At 61.8% G+C, this 22,084-nt stretch overlaps 1 protein-coding gene across 11 annotated transcripts in view; it reads left to right on the top strand.

Annotated features, from left to right (window-relative positions):
• The window catches only part of RBFOX3 (RNA binding fox-1 homolog 3), a 191,040-nt gene that overhangs the window by 80,889 nt on the left and 88,067 nt on the right, over nucleotides 1–22,084 (top strand). For 8 of the 11 annotated variants that reach the window (XM_030013110.2, XM_030013117.2, XM_030013111.2 and 5 more), the window contains exon 2: nucleotides 5,734–5,850. The gene's annotated coding sequence lies outside the window, so the exon portion shown is untranslated. Of the gene's footprint in view, nucleotides 1–5,733; nucleotides 5,878–22,084 lie in introns of all 11 variants that reach the window. The other 3 variants (XM_030013112.2, XM_030013113.2, XM_030013119.2) reach the window with 1 other exon arrangement.

A 22,084-nucleotide genomic window follows, 5' to 3' on the forward strand; every position in this document is an offset into this window, starting at 1 on the left:
GAGGAAGATAATACCTTTCAGGTTTGACCCAATTTTAGTTTTTGTTGTCATAACCATGGAAAATCGACCTTCAGAGACCCTCCGCAGTGAGCCTGAATAGGAAGTGATTTACAGCAAAAGTGCTGTGCAGAATACTTAATGCACTTGTGCAGAAAAACAGACTGCAACCGTCGTCCTGGCATCCCTGTCCCCCCCGCAGCAGGTGCTGCCTGCGCTCGCGCTGCCCCGGCTCCCGAGCACGTGCTGCCCGCGCTGCCCGCGCGCGGTCCGTGTGGGATGGGGTCCGCGGCGGCTCGGCCGTGCTGCTGCTTTGCCTCGCCTGCACCGTGCCGCGTTTCCCTCCCCGCGGCATCGGGGCGCTCCTCGGGTGAGCCGGAGAGGGGCTGGCACGGGCACCCGCTTCGCCGGGTGTGGGTGAGCCGCTGGCCGTCACCGCCGGTGCCGGGGCCGCTCGCTGTGGCGGTGCGGGACCCCTGACGCCGGGGGCTGTCACCGCTGCCCGTGCCAGAGGGGCAAGGTGCATCTGCAAAGCGGTTCTCGGGCTCGGTGGGAGTCGTGCCCCAGCCCCCGGGGTTCCCAGGGCTGTCCCGGGGGAGCAGGCACCCGCAGCCCTGCCTCGGCCCCCGCTCCTACCGCTGGAGGTGGGTGGTGAAGCATCCCGGCCGCTCACAGCCACCGCGCTGCCTCGGAGCATCAGGGGACGGATAAAAAGGTAGAGGGGCATGTTCCTAACTGCAAAATTGAAAGCAAAATTGCAGGAGGACTGTAGAGCTGTGAAGCCGGAGGGGTTCGTGCCCCACAGGCTGCCTTCCCGGCTGGCGGGGGGGCCCGGGGCTGACTGATGGATCCCCTCTGTCCCCCGTGGCACTTTCCGGGACTCTTTTCTCCATCCTTTTGTTCAAGATGGTTTCTCCTTCCGTTCGTTGTCTGTCTCTCCCTTCTTTCCTGGCTCTTTTATCTAATAGCAATGCACCTTTAGTACGCGGGGCTGTTTGCTAACTAAGGCTGTGATAACATTCTGTTCTCTGGAGCTGGGCTAGGAAAATGCAAATGCTACGAGCAGGGACACATCCTGCTCCCCAAGCGCCTGGAGTTGCCTCCCCGCTTCGCTCCTAATGAGCACTTTCCTTCCGGCTCGCTCAGCCTGCGCCCGCTCGCAGCCTGTTTCGGGGTTCTCGAGTGCTGTGGTGCACCCCACGGTAAGTGTGCACCCCGCGAGCACCTCTCAGCGCGTGCGCTCTCAGCCTGGCCGGCTGAGCCTGCCGGAGCCCAGCCGCGGCACGCTGATGGATGGCCTGGCCTTGGCCGGACTTTCCTCTCCCCGCTGCCGCTTGCGGGTGCTCAGAGCTGCCAGCCCGGTGCTTTTCTGCAAGTGCCCTTCGTCCGCCCGGTTTGCGCCGTGGGAGGCGGTGACAGCCCCGACGCCGCGCCGGCAGCGTTCCCACGGGTGAGATGTCACCCGCGCCTGGCGGGGGTGGTTCCCATCCCTTTGGTTATGTCTGTGGCAGGCAGAGACTTTCCCAGCTCCGGCAGCGGGGGTGCGTGGGACCTTCCTCTCGCTCAGACGGGGAGGAGGGTGGCAGGGAGGTGACAAGCCTTCCTCCCCTTTCCCCGAGGCAGCTGCGAGCGCGGCTTTGCCACCCAAGCCTGGCTGCGTGCTGCTGCTGCTGCTGCGCGTGGGTGGTCCCCGCGGCGCGGGGTGCAGCTGACAGCGGAGCCCGGGGCCGGGGGAGCGCTGGGAGCGGGTGATGCCCGCAGGGTGCTGGTTCCCCCCAGCCCGGCGGTGGGCGACCAGGCTGGCTCCAGCCCCCAGCACAGCCCCAGGGGCCGGAGGGCTCTGCCCGCTCCGTTTGGGGTTTGGGGGCAGGAGCGGGGTCCTGCCAGCAAGGGGCTGCGGCCGGTGGGGTCAGTGGTGCCGTGGGGATGCTGCAGCGGGGATGTGCTCTTCTCCCTCCTCTCTCCAGGGCTGTGCTGGACTGGGGGCATGAAGCGAGCAGCTAATATTAGATTGCTTTAATTCTGCTGTTTTGCAGCTAAAGGAGAAGCTGCTCCCTCAGCGCAAGAGTTGAAACTCTTTAGCCTTCCTCTGTGTCACCTCTATGGCCATGGATACCTCCAGGTGTGACGTAAGTGAGACTCGGGGAAAAAACATCTTCTGTTCAGCATCAAAATCCTATTACCAAGCGCTGTGTTCTGCTGCACAGATATCAGGCTCGGCACTGATAAGTGGGAAATAGCTCCTGATCTGGGCTGGAGCAGGAGCTGTATCTCGGGCTGCACAGGCTTGGAGTGCTGCTTCAGTGCGTTTTCTGCTGAAAGAGTCCCCGCTCTCCCCCTCCTCTGCAACCAAGGGAAAAATCACTGCGGGTACTCGCCTTCACACCTCCCCCGGCTGTCCCCTCCAGCACTGGCCCGATGAGGGGGGTTTCTCCATCACCCCACTGCCACGACAGACCGCGCTGGGCTGGGGTCGGGGCCAGGCATCCTCTGGGGAGGGTCCCTGCCGTAGGGGCAGTGGCTGGGGCTCAGCTGCCCAAAAATGAGCGGGTGCAGCCTGGGTCCTGCACCCCCCCCCCCCGCAGCAACAGCAGCAGCTGCGGGGCTGGCCCTGGGATTGCGGATGCTGCGGGCAGCTGCCCTTATTTTTCCATCTCCTCCCTGGGGTGCTGCTGTCTTTGATAAAACCTCTTAGCCTTCCAGGGGTTGGCTTGTAGATCTAATCACAATGTTTTATTGTCTAGTAAAAGCCCGGTGGCTCCTGGGGGAGATGCCCCGTAGGGATCGGCAATCTGCTTTCACATCCCTCCTGGGGCTGGACCGCTTTCCCTGCGTGGGGGGGGATGTTGCAGGAACGGGGCTGGCTGCCGGTGGGCAAAGGTTGCTGCTGGGCCCCCACCAGTCCCATGCTGCCGGTAGGGAACACGCCAGCCCCGTCCCCCTGCACACACAAGGGTTTGCTTTTGAAAACAGAAAGTGCTGAAAAAATACTACTGTGTTCAGCTTGTTTTACGGATGCTGTTGGGTTTTCCCTGTGTTTATCGTGTCCTGCGCTCACTGGATGTGCATGGGGGTTTTTTTTGGTCTTGGGTAAACCCAGCAATGCGAGCGTGGAAGCTGTAGCTAAATGAGTTTGTGTTGGAAATAAGGTGTTGGGGAGGAAACCCAGGGGTGCTGTCTCCAGTGCTGCCCAGCGCTGGGCTGCGGTTTGGTGGGGAGGGCTCTTGGTTGCTGAAGCCCGGGGGGAAGTGATTTGAGAGCAAAGCTGGGCTCAGGCAGGAGTTGTCGTTTCCTGCAGGGATTTCTGGGTGAAGTTCTTTGCCCTGTGTGGTGCAGGAACTCAGAGGAGATGATCCTTGTGTTCTTCCCAGCCCTCACGCCCAGCTCCCTCGCAGGCTTGAATACGGCTCGTGCCTCAAGCACCCGCGTTGGGCTGGTTCCCCCGGAGGTGCTGGGCTCGCCGGCTGCTTTTCCCAGGGAACGCGGGGTGCCCGACACTGGCTTGGGCAGCATGGAGGTGCCCGTCCTGGCTGCCTGCTCCGTTCTCCGGCTGGCCGGCGGTGCGTGCCGGGGGCAGCCAGTGAGCAGGGTGGGGGCTGTGTCGGGGGGAGCGGAGGGGAGTTGTGTGCGTGATTAAAAAGTGCCTCATGAGCCAGGACGGCTGAATCCCGGCTGAACCCCCAGCTCCCCTGCAGTTCCTGGTAAAACACATATAACCCAAGGCAGAGAGAAGAGGGGCTGCAACGGTGGGACAGGAGAGGACAGCAAAGGGGCTCCTGCGCCGGGGGGTTAGGAGATCAGGCTGTGACAGACCGATATTGAAGGGGACTGGGATGGAGGGGGTGGGTAGCATGAGGTTGTGCTGAGCTGTGCTCTAGCTCTGCGAGCTAATCGGGAGCAGAGCCTAATGAGCAGGACTAATGAGGCAGAAGGGGAATTCCAGCAAGTTTGGGGAGGCTGGGGAGTTCCTGTGCTGTTCACCGTTTCTCTGGGGGTTTTCTGTCGTCTCTTCCCAAAAGTGGTGATGGGTTCCTGTCACGGGGATGGTGCCTGCTCCCAGCAGCGTGCTTGGCGTGCCTGGGTTTTGCGTCAGAGCCCGACGGCTGCACCCCAGAGCCGGGTGACTGCTGGCACCGGTCCCAGCGTGTCTGTATGCTCCAGGCTGCTCCTGGGGCCGGAGGGACGCGTGCCCCGGAGGTGTCCGTCCCTGCTCGGTGGCTGGGGATGCTGGAGCCTGAAGACAGGAGATGGGTGTCACCACGGGGCTGGGAAATGACGGCGATGTGGGGCCGAGGGCATGTCCTGAGTGTTGAGACTTGGGCTGTGCACCTGCCTGCTTTCTGCATCGATGGAGACGGCCATGGGAGCGTGCCCACCCGGCAGCCCTGGCCATCTCCTACCCCCGGAGGCTGGGGAGCCACAGGGGCAGTTCTGTGCTGTGTTCGGGATCCCTCTGCCCATCTTCCTCCATGTCCTCCCCTGGCCAGCGTCCGAGAGCCTCCATGGGCTGCCCGTCAGCTGCTTGCTGGCTCTCCTGCCCCTTCCCCAGGGCTGCCATGCTGCCGCACCACTGGGAGGTGGCATCCCCATCTGGGTGCTGCGCTGCTTCATTTATTGGGATGCTGCTGGGATGGATGTTTGGGGAATGCTGGTGGCATGGATGTTTGGGGAATGCTGGTGGCTTCGCACAGCCCGGGCGAGCAGCCTCTCCAGGGGATTGCTGCAGAGCCGGCCCGGGGGCTCCTGGCTCCCTTTCCACTTTCCTCTTGGTTTTGGCTGATTTGAAGGCAGGAGGGTGATTCGTGAGCCACACCACTGCGGGCATTTTTTTTTTCTTTTCTCTTCTCCTTGCTTTTTAATGAGTCAACCTTGGAGGACCTTGAGAGACGCTCCTGCAGCTTTGCTGTGACTTATCTCCCGGCCTCTGCCCCCTATTCCGCCGAGGGGATAAATCTCAGCTCCCAGCGCGGAGCCGGCGCGCCGAGCCCGTCCCGCCGCGCGGTGCAGGCGTCATAACTCACGGCGGGCGGGGGGGCTGCCTGGCGGAGGTCGCGGGGTGGACGTCGCTGCTCGGCGCCGTGATGGATGGGCTGCCCAGGGGGGAGCAGGGAAAAAAGTCCCATTACAATGGGGGACAAGCTGTTAAATTATCTCCCGTTCAACCTGGGTCGGGGAAAAACAAACCAGACCTGCTGAGAGTGACGTGGGACTGCGGGCTGCCTCTGAGGAGCCTTTGGGGGGGGGACGGGTGGGGTCGGGGGGTATTTTTTCTCTTAGGAAGAAATCTTTGCCTTTCCTTGTGTCCATTCTGTGCTGTTCGTTGAGGCCAGGGCTTGTGCTCCCTGGGGAGGCCAGGACCAGCCTCAGCATCCTGCATCAGTGCAGAGATGAGGACGTGGTCCCGCTGGGGACCCCCACACCGGGGACCCGCTGTGCACCCCTTGCAGCCAAGCCCCGTTCCCCAGGGCCGGACACGCTTCCCCCTCCCCGGGGGGCTTTGCCCGTGGGCAGGGCCCTGCCTGCCAGGCTGCCTCTGTGCGTGTCGGGCAGCCGAGCCACGCTCCAAAGCTGCTCTCTAGCCGTGAGATAATTGTGCTGTTAAAAGAGTCGGACAAGTGGCGTGCGAGTCTGGAAGCTGTGGCGTTCAGAGGCGCCGAGCTCTGCGGCGTCCTCCTCCGTTATTAGCAGTGATGCCTACACAGGGACGGGACTGGAGCCTCTCCCTCTCTCTTTCAGGCTGAGAAGCTGCTGCCGTGAGACCTCGACGGCTCTTCCTGACGGCTCCGAGGGGCAAACGCGAGCGTGAGCTCCCGCCTGCGACCGCAGCACGAGGTACCTGCTCTTGGCCTCCAGGTACGTCGCTCCCACCGAGCAGCCCAGGTAGGGGGGAGCATGGAGACAGTTCTTGGTTGAGGATGAAGCTGCTGCTTCCCACGGGCCGTGCCTGGGGCAGCAGCCTGCGATTCAGCCCCTCGTGTGCTTTGCACCAGCGCTGGGTACAGATCCCGTGCCCACCCGTGGTGGCACAAATGCCCAAGGTCCAGGCTGTCGTGAGATGACCTGGTGAAGGGGAGCGTCGCGGGGAGAAGCCACAGTCCTCATGGGATGGGGTGGGGGGAGGATCTGGTCCTGCCCCACGGGCTGGGCTCCCTGCTGCCCTGCGGGGATCGGTCCCGGCCATCTCCCTCCTGCTCGCTGCAGAAGCGCAGGGGTCCCGGAGCGCGCGGGACCTCAGTGGTGCCCCTGCACGGGCAAGGGACCGTGTGAGCACGATGCACACGCAGCCCTGTGCATCGCAGCCCGGCTGGACCTGCCGAGACCCAGCTCTTGGCACAGACCGTGCCACAAAAACCCACCGCGGCTGCGTGCGTGGCTTCTGTTTGTTCTGGTTTGAACTCGTCCCTGTCAGTTCACGTTACACGGACTAAAACCCTGCATCGTGCTGACACCAGCCTGCACTGGGAGCTTGCACCAGCTTAAGAAGTAGTTAAAATTTAAACTTAGCAAAGGCAGTGTGACTTTCTCCTCCAGACGAGCCATCGTTCCTGTTTCTTCCCAGCATCGCGAGTACCCGAGGGTGCAGGCGGCTGTTGGAGGGGCTGTGCAGTGCTGTTGCAGCCACGCTTTCAATGCGACGGCCGGGGACTGGGTGCTGCTTGGGGACAGGCCACGCGGCGCCGTCTACCACTGCACGCATCTCCCGGCACACTGCCCTGCCGCCTGCTGCTCCTGGGGGACCCCCAGAGCTGGGACCGCTCTTCTCCCGGCTGGCGTGAGCAGAGGGGAGCGCCTGGGTGGGAGCGGGTGCCAGCAGAGCCGTGCATCGCCGGCCGGCTCAGCCCGCCGCAGGGGTCCCAGCGCTGGGGAGCCACGCGTCCCCACCTCGCAGCGCTGCTCGCTGCACGCCAGCTCCTCTGCTCTGCCCCGGTCCCAAGTGCATGCTTGGAAATCATCAAATAGGGAGCGAGATTTTGAGCATCCTTGTCCCTCGGCTGGGGCAGAGGTCGTCCCGAGCTGGGGATTAGAGAAGCCTCGCCTCTGCGAAGAGGCTGTGCAGATGGATTTCCCCAGCTGCATTAATCAGTTTGAAGGCAGCAAAGGCAGCTGAGCTCTGTGTATCACCTTGAAGCTTTTTTTTGTCTTTTAGAAAACTTTGGGTGGATGTTATTGCTCATGAAAGCGAGGGGCTGATCATGCTGGGAAGGAGCAGGCGTAGTGTGGGCTGGCACTATTATGCAAGCTTCCCACATGCCGCTCTGCCAGTGCACTCCGTTCCAGAACAACAGCACGCGCCCGCGTGCCAGCCCCGAGCCCACCCCCGGGTCTGCCGGAGCACCGCGGTCCCGCTCTGCCCACGTCGCCCTTGCCGCGGACCCAGCCTGCGCTGCCCGCACCGCGCTCCTGCCCTGCGCAACCCGCTCCCGCAAAGAGATGTGAGCCCAGCGGGGGGGGCAGGGACGGCAGGGCGACGGGGGGGGTGCGCGGTCCTGCCTGGCCTCTGCCGGAGGTGGAAGCGTGGGGCTGCGCCCCGAGCTGGTCGTGGGAAGAGGAGCTGAGTAAGGCTGCCCCACAGCACTGCGGTGTGCCGGAGCCAGCCCATCATGAGCGCCCCGTCCGGAGCAGGAGCACTGGGAGTTTTTCTCCTGGGACCTTGTGGTGCGCTGGGGCACGTACAGGTCTTGGGTCTGGGGCTGTGCTGCTTTTCGTGGGGGTTTGGAGTCAGGTTGTTACTCCAGCCGTGACGTGCGTCGTGCCCCCACGTGGGGAGGGAGGTGACCGTCCCTGGGGAACACGCTTCATCCGCCGCCGGGACCCCCTCTGGGCACCGGGGCAGAGGTGGGATTGCTTGTGCTCAGGCCACCGAGCCTCTTCCCCAGCCAGATTTTCTCCCTGCTGCTTTCTTCTTTGCCCTTAAACCTCCCTCCCTGAGAGCCTTCTCCCTCACTGGGGCCTTGCACGAAGGCTTTGGGTTGCCGGCCATGAGCGGCAAATGGGGGTGCTGGTGGCGTGCATGAGGCTCGCTGGGATGGCAGGGAGCAGCCCGGAGCACGGAGGAACGTGCCGATGCAGAGCCCCTGCGACGACTCTCCCCATCATCCCCAAACCCACCGGAGCCCCCCTGGGAGGAGAGCGCTCCTTAAAGGAAGGCTTGAAGATGAGCAATGGAGAAACATCTGACAGGGGAGCCCTCGAGGCGCTTTTGTTCCAGCGAGTGGGAGTGCGAGATCCGCTCAGACATGAAAGGCTGCGCAGCTCCGTCCCCAAAGTCACGGCGAGGAGGAGGACGGGGGGTGTGCGGCTGCACGGGGAGGTCATCCCGGGAACGACTGGCACCGGGATCCCCGCTCCCTCCCTCCCCTCCAAGCAAGTAAATTAGGTCACACTTGAAAGTCAGTTTCTTGGCTGTGGATTTAATTTAGCTTTTCCAGGCTAGTTATCATATAATAAATTCCAGGAGATTTATAGAAAACATGCCCAGGGAGGCTTAGCCAGTGTGTAACAAGATTTGTGCCTATTTCCCGCTGTCGAGCAGCTCCAGCGAGCGCAGTGCTGCCGGCAGACGCGCAGGCAGGGCTGGCAGCCCCGCGGGAGCTCCCCGGGGGGTTGGCCCCCAGGACCGGGCAGCCCTGGCGGTGGGGAACCATCACCCCACGGCTCTCCGGGGCGCGGGAGCATCCCAAACGCAGACGTCCTCTGCCCCAGCTCGCCGGCAGCAGCAGCCACTGCCATAAATCAGCCAGGAGCGGGTGCGTTCCCCGTGGCCGTTCATCACTTGTCTGCTCGCATCGGCTCGACATGAGCAATGTCAAGTGGGATCCCGTCCCGGCGGTGCCCGGCACGCGAGCCGCAGGCAGGTGATGCCGGCAGCAGCGGCGGTGTGAGGACTTGGCAGCCCTGGGCTCGGTGCCAGAGGGGAGCGATGGGGGGGTTTGGGGGGCCACCGGGTGCCTTTCTGCTCGAGGGGGGGGAAGGTGTGTGGGAGACGTCCCCGCCAGGGAAGACCGTGTGTCCTCTCTTCCGTTGCTCCCGGGGCGCAGGTGGCCGTGAGACAGAGCTAAAATCTGCAGCTCTTTGCTCTCCCCGCTGCTGGAGGCGGGTTTCCCACCGCTCTGGGAAAGGCCGAGAAGGGAAAAGTGCTTGGGTTTGTAGTGATTTATGATACTTGCAGCACACCGGCAGCTAAGTGGCTGGGAGAGCGCCGGCTCGGCACAGAGGGCACTGCCAGCCGCGCTCCCCACTCTGTCTCTCACTGCTAACGCCGCCCAATTAGTGTCTTATTAGTCACTCCGCGTGTTAAAGCATTAAGAACAATTAAGGGTGAGAAGAGTTTCCAGATGTAGCGGCAAGCGCTGGAGCTGGAAGCTGGCAGCTCCGCTGGCTGCTCCCATATGGAAAGGATCTCACGCACAGTGGGGCTTGCTGTGGGACCACAAGGACCAGCCCGCGGGTGCTGGGGCCAGCATGGGCTCCCAGGGCCGCCGAGGTGTGGGCAGCCGGCGGGCGACCCCGCTGCGGTGCAGCCCCAGGGGCAGTGCCCACCTCTGCCGTCAGTGCAGCGGCTGGGGGTCTCGCAGAGGTGGGATGGAGCCATGGGGATTTGGGGGCGAACGTGGGAAATAGCCGCTGGGATGCTTGCTGCCGGGGGGAACGGCCGGGCACTGCTCCTGCCCCCGTGGCAGAGGTGGCCGCGCTGCCCCGAGCAGGGGGACGCACCTCCGAGCACTGCTTGAGCGCCTTGGACATGCTCCCCGTTATTAAGTTTGCAAATGAACTCAAGTCAAATATTTATTTTATTGGCTGGGCTGGGTGTGAGTCAGAGTCCCTCCGCTCGGCGCCCAGCCGTCGCTGGCAGCCCCGCGCCGCGCCGTGCCTTTTCTGGCGAGAAAACGGGGCTGGGAAAGCGCCTGGCTGCGAGCAGCTACGAAAGTGCATCTGGGACACAGCGTGTGGGGGACAACCGCCTCGATAAAGATAGCGCCCGTGTTGTGACACTTTGAAGCGCAGGAGAAGTAGCACAAGCAGAGACGAATGGGACTTCAGAGCCCGAGCGCAAGTGACTTCAGCTCCCCATAAATAGTCTCTGGGCAGCGCTGGAGGGAGGGGGCCTGAAGCAGGCAGTTCCTGGGGGCTGTCGTGGGGCTCCCGCGGCTGGTCCCCCCCCCACGCAAGGTAGGTCTCACCCCCACCATTGCACCCACCGTTGCACCCCACCTCGTTGCATTGGAGGGGGCCACCAGCCAGGGGCCGGGGAGGCGGCGGCGGCCTCTGGCCGGCACAGGCGATGGGGTGCGCGGCTGAGCGGGGCTGGCCGGGTGCCGTTCCCGTGCCGCTTGCCGGGCGTGCTCCTCCTTGCTCGCCTGCTCTCCGGGCAGCGACCCACAGCCAGCTCGTTGGCTTGGGTGAATGTATTTTATCTTGGCAGCCTCGGCGTGTTTGCCTGCCTGGGGCGGTCGTACTTATGGCCGTGGCCTCCCCATGCTCCTCGGCACCAAACCCCTGGCCCTGCGACTGGTGCTTCAGGAGGTTTTTCCATCTGTTCCTGGAGGCTTTGGGTGCCCTCGCGATGCGGAGGCTCTCTGCTCCCGGAGCGGGAGGCTGCCCCAGCCCGGGTGCTGCTTGCCCGGGGCTGCCTCGCTGGTGTGAGGGATGGGGGGGGTCTCCCCGGGCAGGGGGTGCTGCGGTCCCCCCCCTTGCTGCGGCTGGGGACGAGTGAGCGCCGCAAGATGCTGGCATGCAGCCGGGGTGGCGGAGGGGAGGACGGTGGCCTTCGGCGTGTTGGAATAATTTCTCTCCTGCTCTTTCCAGGGCGAGGAGCGGTTCTTGGACAGATGGTGTTTTTGAGTGACCTTGTAGCTCTGAGCGATTCCCTCGGCTGCTGAGTAATGGTGGGAGCCGCAGGAAGCGAGCAGCGGTGCTGCAACCTGCTCGCGCCGGTGGGAGTTTGTCAGGGAGCCAGGGCTGGGGAGGGATGTGGGGTGAACCAGGGGATGGAGCCAAAGCCCGAAAACCATGATGTAATGGCTGCAAGGAAATTAAATCTGCACCGCGATCCCCCGCTCCCCTCGGCTGTGGGAAGAGCGCGGCGTGTCTGGTGAGGCTCTTCTGACGCTCCCTGACAGCTCCTCCATCCCGTGCCCCCATCTCCTTCGCCTTGGCAGCGAGATCGCTCCTCCTGCTCTTCTTTGGGAAGAGCCTGAGCTTTCTCCAAGAGCCAGGGCAGCGGTGCTGGCAGTCAGCGTGGCTGGGGCCAGGCATGGGGGGGAAGTCCCCCCCGCCGCTGCCAGTGGCAGGTGCTGCAGGATAGTGCTGCCGCCTGCGCTGAGCCCCCCGGGAAGAGGGTGCGTGGTGGGGGGGAGGCCGGGTCATGCCCGTGAGGGCTGAGCTGCTCGGCGAGGGCACTGGGTGCTGGTGAGGGTGTTGAGCCCGAAAGGCAGGGACGGACAGTGCTGCGCACCCCCAGCGCTGGGTCAGGTCTGCAGCGGCGAGGCGAGCCCCCCCAGCCCACCAGGTTAAGGTGGAGCGTGGGGTGGGACATACCCCTGTGGGAAGCGGGGCTTTCTGCTCCCCGGGAGCGTGGTGTGGGGTTCACTGTCCCCCACCACCTCTGGTGCAGCCACTCGGGGCGCAGCCCCAGACACAGCAGAGCGGCAGTGGGCAGAGCTCACCTGCCCCCAGGGCTGGGGCTGTTCAGCTGCTACCCACCCTGCCCGGGAGGTCAGGCTGCACCCCGACCTGCTGACCCCCAAAATCGGCAGGGGCAGTGTCCGAAGGGCTGCGTCTGCTGCCTGAGCGCTGCCTCTGCGAGCCAGAAGCCGAAGACGGCTGAGAGTGCAGCAGGTAGAAAGGCTTTTGCGATATGACATTTGTCTCTCAGCTACAATCTAGGACTGCAGTCCTAAGAGAAAAGAGCTAAGTGTGGGTAAAACAGCACTTCGAGGGTCGCCTTTGCCATCGAAGAAGAGTCACTCCTGGGTGAGCCTTAGCATGCTCCTTTGACACCCTTGCGGCTACCTACCAGCTACATGAAGGCTGCAGCACCAAGAGGTGTCCTAAATTGAGGAAGGAACAAGGAGATCTTGGCACCAGCCCGGAGCATCATTTGCATTCAGGCGCAGCTCCCCGCTGCGAGGGCGGCGGGGGCCCCGGCAGCGCCTCGGGGTGAGGAGCGCGGCCGGCATGCCGGCTCTGGCTGTCAGAGCATCCCTTGGGACCGCCGCGGAGGGAGCTGTGTCTCGGGGATCGCCGTGCTCCAGGTTTCTTGTTTTCATGCTTCTCTGCTTCAACTTTGTGTCCGAGTTTGCCATCCAAGATTTGCGCCCCTGCTCCTTCAAAACGGGAACTGCCGTCTTGCTTCGGCAGCCGGTGGCCCGGTGCCTCCCTTCGCTTCCAAGGGAAGATGCTCCAAGCGCCGTCCCAGCTCAGTGGCTCTCGCAGAGCCCGTGGGCTGGCGAGGCTTTGGGTGAGGGGGGGCCGGGCTGTGTGTCCCTTGGGGCTGACGGGGGCTGTCAGGAGGCTGCCCGCGGCAGTATCAGTGTGGGCTTCTCCAAACCTTTCCCTACAATTCCTGTAGGATGTAATCTGATAAACCATGGTGGGGCTGTTTCTGTTCCTGTCTGTTCCTGTGCTCTCTGGGGATGGAGAGTGTCTCACCTTCCTGTAGGATGGACCTCAGGGAACAGCCAGGGCCGGGCAATTCCCAGCTGGATTCAAGCAGTCCGTCGTGGTGTCCCATGGGGCAAGACACTACTGGCCCGGCTGGCCCCCGCCCAGGGGCTGTGCGGAGCGGGCAGCTCCTGCCTGGCAGCCTCTCCGAGCTGGGATGTGGAAATGCAGCAGGGCAGAGGGGAGCAGCGGAGGGTGCGTGGGGGTCCCGCAGGTCTGCGAGTGCAGCAGGTCGGGGCACGGGACTCAAAGCTGCTCCAGAGTCACCGGAGGGAACGAGCTGGGGGCAAAGTGCTCCTGCTGCGTGTCCGGGTGGGGTGGGAGCACTGTGCGGAAGAGAAGGATGCATGTACCGTGCGCTGTTCTGCAGAGGGGATGGGGACCGTCCTCCCTGGGGTGCCCCGTGCCGGTGGCAATGCTGCCGGGCAGGAGAGCTGCCTGCGGAGATGGGGGTGGCTGCGGTCGGAAGGCTTTGCCCTGGGGATGGGGCAGGGTGGGAGAAAGGGATGGACCCTGCCGGGTCCCCTGCCCCTCGCGCTGCGGGTGCTGCTGGGGAAGGCCGGCTGCTGCTGGGTGCTCAGATGTGGTGCATCGCCCGCAGCCGCCGGTGCCAGGCTGCCTTGCAGCATCTGAGCAGCTCCAGTTACTTAACATGCAGCAAGTGTTGTACTCGGAGAAATTTAGACGTAATTTTTTTGTGCTTGCATGTAAATGTGGGTAGGTGCTGTCCTGATTGATGGCAATTAGCATTTTCTAACGGTAACAGATGTTCAGATTGCCAGGAGGCTGGTACCTAACGCCCACACTGCCATCTGTTCCACTGGGCACTGCCTGGGGAAGCGATACCAGCGCCGCAGACCTGCGAGTCCTTGGTGGGGTGTATTTAACAGTATTGTGCAAGGGTTTTTTTAATTTTTTTTTCTGGGGGAAAATAATAATAATAAAGACGTTTTCAGGTTTATAAATAGTACACTCTGTTTATTATGGGATGGAGACTTTCCATCTGATTAGCAGCCTAGATTTCTGCATGGAGTTAGGGAAGCAGTCTGGACAGCGCATGGAGCAGGGGTGCCTGGCACACGGTTTTCCAGGGCTGCGGTGGGAAGGGGCTCTGGTGCGGTGGCGGCTGGGGGTGTCCGTGGGTGAACCCCCCGTTCTCTGCCTGCTCCCCGCAACGGGCGGTCGCTGCTCTGCGGGGGAAAGGGCTGCCCAGCTGTGGCATGTGGCTCGTCAGCTCCAGTCATGGAAATGGTGAAACATCCGAGTACCATTTAAAAGGAGTTTAAAGGCATGGTTTAGGAAGAGGCCCAGACCCCTGAGCCCGGTCCCTGCTGTCCACATGGTCCCAGCCACAGCCCCTTTCCTCACCCGATCGAGCGCCTGTCCCTCCTCGTGCACAGAAACCTCCCGATTTCCCTCCTGCCTCCCTTTATTTGCAGCCTTTTACACCCGTTCATACTTGTGCCAACATTGTCCTTTAGCTCGAACAGCTCCTCTCTCTCCCCAGTGCCTACTCCCCGCATATTTATAGAGAAGAAGCTTTGGCTGGGCTTGGACGAGCTCCTCTGTCCTTCTGTCGGCTCCCCAGAGCAGCTGTCCGTCCCCTGGGCAGCCCTGCCTGCTCCTCCATCCCAGCCCCTCTCACGCGTGGTCACCCAGCGGTACGGATCCGGCCCCAGCGGAGCATCGCCCAGTGGCGTGGCTTCTGCCTGCTTTCTCCTGGAAATCTCTTTGCCAGGCAGCCTAGAAACACACTTGCTTTTTTCACAGATACAGGAGCTGGTGACTCATAGTCAGCTTGTAACTGAGTAATATACCTAGATGTTTCTCTGTGTGTTTTTCCAGGTTAGAGCAGACATTCTCGCGTAGTCCTTATGTTCAGCATTTTGAACTTTGTGCTGTTTGGTCGCTCCAGTCTCGAGGTCTGCCAGCCCCCCCGGGCTGAAGCCTCTCCTCCTGCGCGGCAAATGCCTCCCCCGGCCCTCGCCAGCCCGTCTCGTTGGGGTGCTGCTGCTGGCCAAGCCGCTCGCGTTCCCCTTGTCTGAAGGAAGATACCAACTTGTTCTGGCATGAGCTGCCTTTGGTAAGGCAATGTTACATCTTACCTGTTTGTCATGTATTTCCACCTTGTTTTTCATTGAGCTTCTGTTCTGTGTGTTGGGGAGGTCTAGGGGGGTCTGGGGGGGTCTCTCCTTGCCCCTGGCTCCTTTCTTGGCTCCGTGCTGCTCTTTTCCAGTGCTGTGGCCCACTGCAGCTTGGCACGTCTGTGGTCGGGCTGTGAGTTGGGCCAGTTCTGGAGGGTTTCTGGGATGGAGGTTTCCTCTTTCCTCTGACTTGAACTCATTGGACGTTTTGAGTTTTGCTCCTGCTTTGGAGACTGTAGCTTCAATTTCTGTTCCTCTGTTCTGTAAAGCAGCCTGCAGACGTCAGTGTGTTAATCACCATCCCTCCCGAAAGCCGAAGCTAATTGTTCAATCAGTTTTCAGGCAACACCTAGGTTAGTTTTATCTCTACTCATCCATGCTGTGTAGCAGCCTCACTTTTTTCTGTATTATCTTTTTATTTGCATAACTAATGAACCTTTTACTATTTTGCCGCAGCATCTCGTTCAGCCCCCCTGGCAATCCTCGCTCTGCCCCGTGCTGCCTGGCACACGAGCTTTTCTGTGCTGCTGCTGCCTCTCCCCTGTTCCTTGCAGGCTCCCTTCGCTCGGCTCAGGTCCTGCTGGCTCGGTTATTTATCCGCTCAGTTCTGGGTCTGTTCTCTGGGAGCTTTCTTCCTCTTGCTGAGGACTTTATTTACTCCTCCTGCATTAAATAAAGTTCTGCTGGCCTTACAGCTGAAGGCCGTGGCCTCTTAGGTCCTCTTGTCTTTACTCTTGGAGCTAGCCCTAACATACAGATATATTTTTGTTTGCTATTGTGTTACTTAGACTGACTCAACACGTGGCCATCTGAGCCAAGGTTGTTTTCTGCAGCCATTCCTCCTGTTCTGTGTCTGTGCCAGGCCCTTTGCGTGGCAGGAGGACGGTCTGTGGAAGCCCCACACCGTGCCTGGAGATGTCAGGCTGCCAGAGAGGTGCAGACGATGCCCTTTATTGTAAGCTGCAAAGTGCCGTAAAGGCATGAAAAGATTCCTGCTGGAAGTCGTGCACCTGTCAGGGGAGAAGCTGAAAGACAAATGGATGAAAAATGCTGAAAATCTCAGATATGTGATTTGCAAAATGTTACTGTGTCGTTGCTGATTCCTCTCAGAAGGAGCAGTGAGTCACAGGGCCAGGCGAGGCCGGCCTGGAGGAATTAGCGATTGCCCCAGAATCCCTTTGCTCATCCCGGACAGGCTTCCTCAGCCGGGCTCGGGGTGTCCCGCTGGCACGTGCACATGGGTTGAGGCAAGATGCCAGGAGCGAGACCACGCCACGGAGGTCCCCAAGTAGATGAAGGAGTTTGTTATTTCCTAGAGGTCAGGTCAGCTTGAAAACGTGCTGGGGGGAAAAGAGAAACCTGAGCTTTTTTCCATTGAATTGTGCCCAATGACAAGACCGTCCCTGGGCGATCTGGCAGGCGGGTGCTCTGCTCCCCGGGGTGTGCCGGTGCGGCGCGGGGGCACCCAGAAGGCGATGTGAGGCTTTGGGGAGCCGACGAGGCTCAAGGTGCCGGGTGCCGTGGCTGGGCAGAGGTGCTGGTCACCGGTGCAGGCGGGGGACAGCTCCCCCCGGCTCTTGCCCATTCCCTGCTCACCAGCATGTGACATTCCCCACCAGATCCTTTGGGTTTTGTCCTTCCTGGGAGAGCTTCCCCATCTGTAGCGTGCCCCAGCTATTTCTGTTACCCTGCTGACCATCCTGCTCCCCTGTTCTGTCTGTCTGTTGCGATACTGTAATTTGGGGGATATCCCCTGGGAGAGGAGGTGGTTGCTGGCTGCCCCCGGCTGCGGGAGGGAGCTGGGAGGCTCCTGGGGTCGTTCGGTTGTGTTCCCGACCGTGCCGGGCTGGACCAGCTGCTCCGTCCCCCGGTGCTCACCAGGTCCCACCGGCCGAGGCAGATGGCGGTGGGTGATGCTCTCACCTTGGTCTGGTGGGGCCAGGAGGGGTCTGCCGCTGTCACCAGGAGCAGTCCCTGGGAGCTGCAGGTGCTAAACCTGTGCACGGGGCCATCGCCGGACACCAGCAGCTGACCCGTGGCATCCCCGCGGTGCCACGGCGGAGAGGAGCCCCAGTCCTGCCCTCACCTGCGGCCACCGTGTCCCCTGGCCGCCCCGCGCGGGGCTGGGGCCCTGTAGCACTTTGACTGGCACAAAGTTGTTTCCATGACACATGATTAGCTCTTCCCTGGGCATCATTAACATTTCTCTAAAAAGACCCTGGCGTTCTGCCAGCTGCTTTGTAAGCTGCTTCAGAGGAGAGGAAATCAGCTCGTCTCCTTGGCAAACTGGGCCAGGGGATGGAAGTTTTCCGATGCAGCTCGGTGTTCAGGGCAGTAACCTGCTCACCGGTGGGAGCAAGCGTTCCCCAGGCCACGCCGTGGATTTCCCAGTGCACGGCCATTACCCGGCTGTACCGCTCGGCTGCCAGCGGCAAGAGGGGTGGTGATTAAATGACAAAAGGTGAATTATATAGAAAGTGCTTTCCTCCTCTCCAGAGAGCTCCCACGCTTTCTCTGAGGTTTGATTCTGAAGCATTTCTGTATTTTTTCTTTCCCTCTCCCCCTCCTAATTTTCCTTTTAAAAACATGAGTCAATTGTAGTGTGCACAAAGGGGAATACTGGGAGCCGGGGCTGGATGCTGCAAGCTGCGGAGCCCTGCTGAAATAAATCCTGCCCTTGGCACTCGGCTGCTCCAGCTCGGGGAGGCTTTGCTGGGCTCAGGAGCAGCAGGCGAGCCGGGTCCTCCAGTTCAGTGTCTGGGGTTTCCCGCTGGTGTGCCCAGCTGGGAAGAGCCCCTGCAGCACGAGCCGAACCCCTCAGCCTTGCTGAGCCCTGGGACCCCCCTCCTGGGCAGCCTCTTTGGGGGACGGTGCTGGCGAGGGCATCGCTGGGAGCCGGGGCAGAGCCGTGCCCGCTGTTGCTGGTGTGGCGACGAGAGGCACCGTGGAGGTTCGGGTCCCTGGAGAGGACGGTGTCCTCCGCTGCCCGGGCCTCCCGCGGCATCTCCCTGCTGCTGGCTGGAGCATGGTCCCTGCTCTGCCAATGGGACAGGCAGCAGTCCCGCACCTCCGGGTGCTGCTGGGGCTGCAGGGGCGAACCGGCAGCAATTTTCCAGCGGCCTATCCTGCTTGGGATGCAGGCTCCGTTCCCCCATCTCCCTTTCCACTTTCCTTCGCCACACAGCCCACCGTGTCCCCGGACACGAGGCCGGTCAGCAGCCAGGCTGTGCCACCATCCGGGCAGGGACAAGCCTCCTCTTTAGCCTGTGTGCTCCCCCATCAACACCGACCAGTGGCTGGGCACACTCTCCTTTTGGCTTTTTTTCCATGTCCATATCCAGTGCTCATGGCAGCGGGAGCGGAGCGAGCCGCACCCGGGGAAAGGTGACCCCCGTTACTGATTACTTTTTAAATTCTGCCAGAGCTGGCCTCTGGCCCAGTCGTTTCCCCCTCAGAGGCAGAGCCGTGTGCTGGCAGGGGAGGAGAGGCTGAGGGCAGTCAAATAAATCAGGTGATGGATTGACTCAGGGCCAGGCTGGAAAGGTTTATCAGCTGCCATCGCCAGGTGCTTCTCCGGCTGCAGCAGCCCAGCGGGGCTGGTGACGGCGAGCGGGCTGGGGGCTGCACCGGCGCAGCCCCCGGGAGCGGGTGTGCACCCCAGGACCCCACGGTTCCCGTGGACGCATCCAGCAGCCCGGCAAACTGGGGAGCTCCGGTCTAAATTCAGAGCCGTGGAATTTGGTTTGCTTCGTTTGTCCGTGTTCTCGTCAGGTTTGGGACCTGGCAGCGTCCCTGAGCCGTGGCTGCCACGCGGCGCTGCTGGAGTTTGGGATCGGCTCAGGAAAGGCTCCGGGGCAGCTGGACCAGCCGGGGGTGAGGCTCAGCCACTGCTCTGCTGCAGCACCGGGAAACCTGAAGGCACTTCTCTCTCCCCTTTAAATGAGATGTTGGCCCTGGCCAGAGCCGGGCATGGTGCGTGGTGAGGTGGGGGGCACGGAAGCCACCGTGTTGGGCAGAGGAGCCGGTGGGCAGCGGGCAGAGGAGCTGGCAGGCAGCAGGCAGCTTTGGGATGAGCCAAAGCCTCACCCTGGTGGGAGTGAGTTCGGACCTCGCTGCAGAGCTGGTCCCAGAGCGCCCAGTGCTGCACAGGAGATGTGGGCTGGGGATGGGGCGAGCGGCTATGGGTGTGGGCAGGCTTCTCCCCTCCTTCTTTTTTTTTGTTGGAAAACAAGTCTGCTTTGCTGTCTTTGTCGTTCTTCCCTCACTTGCTTTTCAAATTCATCTGGGAAAACTTATCCGAGTGTTCGCATAGGTGTCACCAGCCCGACAGCTTGTGCCGCTCTAATAAAATGGCTCTGTAGCAGAGGGTTTGATCTATTTTTAAAGTGAGCTCAGCGCTGTCTCCTCCCGCCCTCCCACCAGCAGGCTAAACTAAGCCCGAAGGCTCTTGGGAGCGCAGCAGTGGTGCGGAGCGGCTCATGAGCCCAAAGCCTTCGCTCCCCTGGCATTGCCGGCGGCAGTCGCCATGGCTGGGGAGGCTGGCCCCAACTCCTGCTCTCCATGGCCGGGAGATGCTCTGGTGTGACAGGAGCAGGGAGCAGGAGAGGGCTGCCTTTGCTGCTTTGTCAGAGAGAGGAGCTCTTTGCATGATTTTTATTCCTTCAAGCAGTGAATGTGCTGTATAAATTAACATACGGAAACTTAGCTCCGCTTGGAAGTTTGGTATTTTCTCCTCGTTTGATGCCCTGTTATTAAAACTCAATTTTCTACGAATAACGTCCTTTAAATAGAATTCGTCTTCCAGCGATGACTCATATCAAAGCAGCAGCTCCTCGCAGGAGAAGGCAGGCACGAGGGCAGGTCTGGCACTCGCAGCCTTGGGAATCCCCAGATTAGCTCCTGGTGCTTTGCCGCGGTTGGGGGAAGCTGCCCTGCTTGCCTCTCCTGCCTGTCCCGCTTCCTCCGCCTGCTCCGGCTGTCATTGATGCCCAGGGACTCGGTACGGGGATTGGATCCCCCGGCACGGTCCGGGGTGTCCCTGGAGCCTGCAGACCTGCCCGTCCCTGCCTGGCCGGGAGCAGCAGGAGGTGACCGTGCTGCCCCATGGCTGCCCACCCACCCGTGCTGCGGTGCAGCCTGCGGTGGCACCGTGCCGCTGCCTCCTGCTCGCCCTGTCGCCTGGCGCTTGCCGTGTTACAGGCTGGGGATGGGATGTGCTCCCGGAGCGGACCTGCGGCGAGCCGAGGATGCGATGGATCACCAAGCAGGCTGGCTGTGCCTGACCTTGCCGAGTGGTGGCCGGGGGGATCTGGCAGCAGGACGTGGGGCACGATAAAATCTGGCTTTTTCCCTTCCACCACATCTGTGTCTGTTCTGCCTGGCACCGGCTCCTTGCCTGTGCCGGTCCTCCTAGCCGCGCTGCCTCTGTAGCTGTTTTGTGGGCAGATGTGGCTCCTGTCCATCCAGGAGATGCGGTGCTGGGCTGCTTGTTGCGCAGGCAGATGCGGACATACATCGAAAGGGACAGCTATTGCTGAGCCGACTTGTACCCGTCTGCAGCTTGCAAGTGCTGGGGGAGCAAAGGGAGGCTGGAGGGCTGGAGGGAGCTTCTGCTCAGCTGCCCAGGCAGGCGGGGCTTGGCTCAGACTCTTCTGTGCAAGATGGGGATGTGGTTTGCACGTGGCTGCAATTTGTTACTGAGTGCCAAATGTTTGGTTTGGCCTGCTGGGGAAAGGATCTCTGCCCCCTTGGTTAGATTGATGAAGCTTCTTAGATTTTCATTTCCCAAAGGGAAGGAAAAGTCTTCTAAATGCCACGGCGAAGAAATGCGGGATAGCAGCATGGCAATGGCTCTGCTCAGCCAAGGCAGCATGTGGCTGCGTGTGAGCCAGCGTACCCGGACATGGCTGGTCAGTGTCTGCAAGCACAGTAATAATTTTTTACTTGTTATTAGAGGTGCCAAAGGGTGTTGTGGGTCCACTGCACCCACCGTGGCCTTGGCAGATCGACAGGAAGGCAGGAGCGGTGCAGGTGGGCGATGGGGATCTCGCAGGCACTGTTAGCAGGAGCGTGCTGGTGTTGTGGCTCCTGGCATGTGGTGAGACCGGCACTGTGATGTGGAAAGAAAAGGAAAGGGAGGAGACACTGGCAGGAACCTGGGGGACCCCGGGGAGGCCCCTGCCCAGCCCCGGGTGGGGGGCTGTCGCTCAGGCAAGGGCTGGGGCAGCCTCAGCTTAAAGCAGCTGCCAGGGGCTGGGCAATGGAAACGTTACCTCGGTGGGGACTGTCCCACTGCTCGTTGGGTTTCATCTTCTTGGAAGGGACTGCGTGTCCTGTGGGCTTTGCCCCTGCCGTTGCCTTCCTGCGGCCCGTTTGCTGCCAGGCCATGGGCTGTGCCGGGTGCCGGAGCCTGTGCTGCCCTGTCTCCCTGCCCTCGCCTTGGTTCTGCCGTGGGACCAAGGGACGCAGTCCTGGACTCCCGAGGCCCTTCGCAGCCCTGCTCGCAGCCCTCGGGGTGAGTGGTAAATCTGGGGTCTATCCTGCTAATGGGCAAGGTCGCCCGCAGGCTGCTCAGGCACCGTTTGCTTTAGCTCATTGTTAGTGTAAAACCTTCCCTAGACTGGGGAAGGGGAGGAAGGGGACAGTCGGTTGGTGGAGGCATTCCCATGCTGCGCTGTGCATGCGGTGATGCTGTGCTGTCCGTCACTGTGGGGCTGCCAGTGCTGGGCGAGCAGCCCTGGTGCCCGCTCCCTGGCAGAGCATTGCGTGTAGCTGGATGGAAGACCCCGTGGCTGTACCTAACCCATAATACAGTTTATCGCTGCTGAAGGCAGAGGCTCAAACCTCACAGGGGCTCCGCATGCATCTCCCGAGACCCCCAGCTGCAGCGGGCTGTTGCCTGGCTGGAGCAGGCAGGAGGCGGCGGGCGGGTGCTGGAGTTAATTGGGAAGGCTGTGGGTGGAAGGAGTGAGTGGCAGGGTGCTCGGGGGCATAGCTCAGCACCCGAGCAGAGCGTGGGCGAGGGGAGCGGGAGGACGGATGCTTCACCAGCCGGCACCGAGCTATTTGGCAGCATCGCGTGTGGGGCGCCCGGGGCTGGGGGAGCGGGCAGAGTGGCAGGGGAGGGCGAGAGGTGTCAGGGACAGAAATAGGTGTGGGAATCGTGTCGGGGAGGGAGGAGGTGCATTGTAGGTCCTTACTGGGGTGGAGGACTGGTCCAGCAGGCAGGGAGGCAGGATGGATGGGGCTGGGGCTGAAGGGCTCCTGTTTAAAGCTGTGTT

The sequence above is a fragment of the Aquila chrysaetos genome, chromosome 5 (genome assembly GCF_900496995.4).
Source record: "Aquila chrysaetos chrysaetos chromosome 5, bAquChr1.4, whole genome shotgun sequence".
NCBI lineage: Eukaryota > Metazoa > Chordata > Aves > Accipitriformes > Accipitridae > Aquila > Aquila chrysaetos.